This window comes from Pundamilia nyererei, unplaced genomic scaffold (genome assembly GCF_000239375.1).
Source record: "Pundamilia nyererei isolate P.nyererei 1_Seehausen unplaced genomic scaffold, PunNye1.0 scaffold00188, whole genome shotgun sequence".
NCBI lineage: Eukaryota > Metazoa > Chordata > Actinopteri > Cichliformes > Cichlidae > Pundamilia > Pundamilia nyererei.
The window spans coordinates 889414-894460 of NW_005187589.1; the positions used below are offsets into that span (position 1 = coordinate 889414).

General features: G+C 40.4%; 1 protein-coding gene across 1 annotated transcript in view; it reads right to left on the bottom strand.

Moving 5' to 3' along the window:
- Nucleotides 1-5047, bottom strand: part of nlgn4xa (neuroligin 4 X-linked a) — a 131346-nt gene that overhangs the window by 83849 nt on the left and 42450 nt on the right. The window lies entirely within an intron of this gene.

Consider the following 5047-nt stretch of genomic DNA (forward strand, 5'->3'; position numbering starts at 1 on the left):
TGAACCAATTGGATGAAAAGCTTCAGTGCTTCATGAAGCTTCATCTGCCCATCACTAGGAGTGTCTGTGTCCCTGTCCCTGTACAAACCCACAGTGTTTAATAAAAGTTCTGCTATCATCAAAGTCGCTCCGGCTCGTGTTTCTTGGGTCCCACGTTACACTAAACTCTATAATTAACTCAATTCAAATAAACATAACTGAACTTAAATCAACAGACATTAAGGTCAAACTGCACACAACTACACTGACCTGAACCTTTCTCTCGAAACACCTGAGTTCGTCTGCTTAAATAGTCCACTTAACCAAACAATTTCTCCTCTGGACTATTCCACTCAGCAGGTAGGTAAGATGAACATGATTATATTCAATCCTCTACTACTCCTCTTGACTGGCAACATAAACCCTGTGGTGTAATCAATACATATCACAACAGTAAATCTATTTCTTTATAAACCCTCTAAAATCAACTTTATTAAATTATAAGAGTTCTTCCCCTTCTGCACTTGGTCTCTTCCTGTGACCTCAAATGAACCCAGAAGGTATAAAGCAGGAAGTAAAACTACATTTCCTCCTTTTGCTTCTGGAAGACAGGTAGGTAAGGTAAGTTCTAAACAATACCAATTAACAGCTGAAATAAAGAACATGTTAACTTAACAAACTTGTATGAATTGATTTAAACCAAGATGTTATATTATATAAAAGTGCAGAACATAAACAAACCTGGGATAGTAGATGTTTGCCTATTGCAGATTACATGTGAAATATGGTTAAATCAAAACAAGAATGTTAACTAAGAATGTAGACAAATGGTCTTCTCACCCACTTTGTCACAGAGGAGGTGAGTGAATGCACTCAGGGCACTTTTATCCAACAGAGAGAAGCCCATAGATTTAGAGCTGTGTTTTATGACTGGAGAAGGAGAGGTGGTCTTGGGGCACCATGTCCCAATCCTGTCAGCTTGGAATGCACTTAGAATTAAAGAAATCAAAGTGCTTCAAGTACTCCTCTCTCTGCCCTGTTCTTACTATCTCTGGCTCTCTGTACTCTCTTGGGCATGTGGAGCTGCCGGGGTGACTGTGCAGCAACTTTGTCCCACACATTCATCACTGCCATCCAGGCTGGGGAGAGAATATATTCTTCTACTGGCTGCGCGTGTTGCACACATTACTCATTTTATATGGGTGTGGAGGCTGAAGAGAGTGAAGCGAGTGGGGTAATGTTTGGGGTAGTGTAGTGGGGTGGAGGGGTCCTTCAGCTCTTTCTGCTGTTGGCAGTGGAAGATGGTTAATGGAAACTCGGTAAAGTGCATCTCCATCGCACCACTATCACTGCAATCACAGTGATATAACCTCCTCTCTCAGGAGTGATAGTTGCTTTTTGGCCCAGGGCATGAGAAACAAACCTGCACCGCAGACCACCTACTCTGTATGTTTAAACCCATCAGAGAGAAGAAGGAAAAATCTTAAGCAACGACACATTACACAAGAACGGGGTGACAAGTCTGATGTAGCGATGTATCTCCATTTGAAAGTTTTGAGTATTGACAACGTTTTCTTCAAGGTGCTTTATATTGTATATTACTGTTTATAGCCATCTGTAAAACATGGTGGAGGCTCTATCGGTGCTTCATTCCTGCAGGTGGTGTATGGGATTGTGTCAAAACTGAACCTGGAAAAACACCATCGGATTTTCATCTATGAGTCAATACAACCAGTGTTGGGGAGTAATGGAATACATGTACCGCTGCTACGTATTTAAAATACAAAATATGAGTAACTGTGCAGTTGCCGTTACAGTTACCATTTAAAAGGGTGGTATTCAGAATACAGTTACTTTGTTGAAATAAATGGATTACACGGCGGTATTTTCCTGTTTCACATGTTAGATTGTCCCCTCTCTATTTTTGGTAATTCCACACCGGTGTAAAACCAAACGCAACACGCATTAAGAGGCTCTAATGCCTGTGTCTCATTCTCGCGGCCCATGTCATCCCTAGTAAATGGTAAAATGGTAATGGTCTGTATTTGTAAAGTGCTTTACTTGGTCCTGAGGACCCTAAAGTGCTTTACACTATACACAATCATCCACCCATTCACACACATGTTCACACACTGGTGATGGCAGCTACATTGTAGCCACAGCCACCCTGGGGCGCACTGACAGAGGCGAGGCTGCCGGACACTGGCGCCACCGGGCCCTCTGACCACCACCAGTAGGCAACGGGTGAAGTGTCTTGCCCAAGGACACAACGACCGAGACTGTCAGAGCCGGGGCAACCTTCCGATTACAAGACGAACTCCCAACTCTGAGCCACGATCGCCCCTAGTTGAAGAAATATTTTTAAAAATTATTTTAAAAAATGATTTAATAAGAAGGCAATAGGCAGAGTGTTACCTAAAGATTACGGCTCTCCGTCTCAGTACTCCTTTCTACACCCGCCAGGGCCTTGCTAAGGCTAAAAAACCAACCACACAAGCCACCTCTGCCAAGCCTCTATCTCTCCAATGCCAGATCCCTCATCCCCGGACGGTGTTCACATAATTGCAGGTGACTTTAATAAGGCCGACATAAAGACCCCAGCGCTCCCAAAGTTATCAGCATGTCAAATGTTGCATGTCAAAAACTTTGTTGAACGCAGCCTCTTGGAAGAGTCCTTTGGTTTCTTACTTTAGGACATTGGTAGCTAAACCTGGATGTAGTAAATGTCTGGATACTCGACTGGATGGCAGTTTGAAGCCTTGGCCAATGAACTGGTTTCTGTGAAGCCACTATACTCTAGACTCATCACAATGCTTTCCTAATCATGCAACACAATAAAAAAGTGTGAAACTGTCTTTATACTTCATTTGCAGTTGTTAGAAAAGTTCAGCTAATGCTCAAAAGCAAACTTCAAGAGTGATTGTGGCAGATGAAGTCTAAAAGGTTCTCTGCAGTGCTGCCTGTTGCATCAGCCACTGAGGTATAGGTGGAACCACAGGGGAGCTACAGGAGTAATAAATTGCCACTGCAGATATTCAAACAGTCAGTGTGCATCGATCCTGAGTGCTTCCCTTAAAAAACAGGCAAGCCAAAGAAGTGCCTGAAGATGCTTTTTCGAGACCTTTCAGCATAAATCAATCTATTCTCCTGGTGCATCAGGCTATATTAAAATCTGATGTTTCAACTTAGCTGGTATATTACTCTTTAACAGTGAATTTGAGCTAGCAGTGTCTCAGTAGGAAAACTACTGAGTGCATAGTCACAGGCAGTGGGTTTCGCCCTTGCAGTTAAAAAGGTGGATATCCAATATGGCTCTTTTGTCTCTTTTCTCAACACCTGCTGTCAGCAAATAGTGTGTTTTCAGATCTGTTTTAACATCAAAATATCATCTCCCAGTGGACTGGTCCATCTAATGTCATGTAAAATGTCCTAACCCTCTTTGGGGTAAATGCAATAAACTAATGTAATAAAAACCCCTGAGGAAATGCAAGGTTTTTGCAAGATCCTAATATAAAACAGTAAATAAATAAATCACAGTTGCCTACAAAACATTCGGAGTATTTAAAATGTATCACTTCATAATATTTTTTCAGCATTTTATTCAACCAAAATTCATAGAAAGCAAGTTGACTACACAATAAAAAGCTTTACTCCTGAAATTGGTTCATCTGTCACAGATACCCGCTTGTGCTTTCATAATAGCTAATACATACATTTTAGTTCAGTTATTTCAGTTTATTTACTAATATATTACCAATCCAGAATTTGGGATGGGATACTGAGCTGGGGAGGAGAAGGGGAATGTGATGGGAGGCATGGAAAACAGGGAGGGAAGGGAACCTTTGATTCTACTGAGTCGAGCAGAGAATTACTGCTGTGGCAAAATAATCTAAGCAAGTAAAGACTAGAGTAAAAAGCAGGGCTGGACGAGGCGATGAGACCAAACTGGGACAGAGTAAAGTGGGTCATTGATAACAGAGAAACTGCTGGCAGATCTGGTGGAAGAGGAGGTAGCATTGAAAGATGAGATACATTTTTACTGTTCCTTATTTTATTCTCGCTTTCTGGTCAAAAACAGATTAGAAATTATATGACTGAAGATATTTAGGTTTCATTTAGTCATAGCCAATGGAATTACCAGTGGAATTACTAACTCTATGGCTAACTAAGAGAGAAGGTGGGCAAAGACACTAAAGTGAAATGTCTTTAGTTCAATGTACCCTTTAACTGAAACATGCACTTTGGCTTTTTAATCTCCATATGATCTATAATTGTGTACACAGCACAGAGAACTCGATGCTGTGCTGTTTGGTTATTATCATGCAAAGCAAGGTGTTAATAGAAGACAGGAACAAAGAAACACACACACGTGGCAAACGTTTTTCCAGAGCTACAAATTTCTCTTTCCAAGCAACACAAGTTAGCGCTCATGCTGCACCAAGGAATGAAGGACAAAATGTACAAAAGGATGTTTAGATGTTTAATTATAGGGACCTCCTTCCTACTTAAAGCTACCCCTTTGCCTGAGAAACCTCTGATTTAAAAGGTTAATCCCAAAGATCAAGCCTGGATTTGAGTTTGCTCAAGGATACTGCAAGGAGAGCAAAAACTAGGAGACTGTTAAAAAACAGCTACGACCTGCAAGAACTCGGTCACATGATAAGTGAAACTGGCACATTTTAGTTATGACTTTTAGCAGCATTTGAAAATCACTGTTTTACGTTTTTTACTTTTCTGATTTTGAGGCTTCATGAACAAATATACACAGCCTATACAGGGAGTGCAGAATTATTAGGCAAGTCGTATTTTTGAGGAATAATGTTATTATTGAACAACAACCATGTTCTTAATGAACCCAAAAAACTCATTAATATCAAAGCTGAATGTTCTTGGAAGTAGTTTTTAGTTTTTAGTTAGTTTTAGCTATTTTAGGGGGATATCTGTGTGTGCAGGTGACTATTACTGTGCAGAATTATTAGGCAACTTAACAAAAAACAAATATATACCCATTTCAATGATTTATTTTTACCAGTGAAACCAATATAACATCTCCACATTCACAAATATA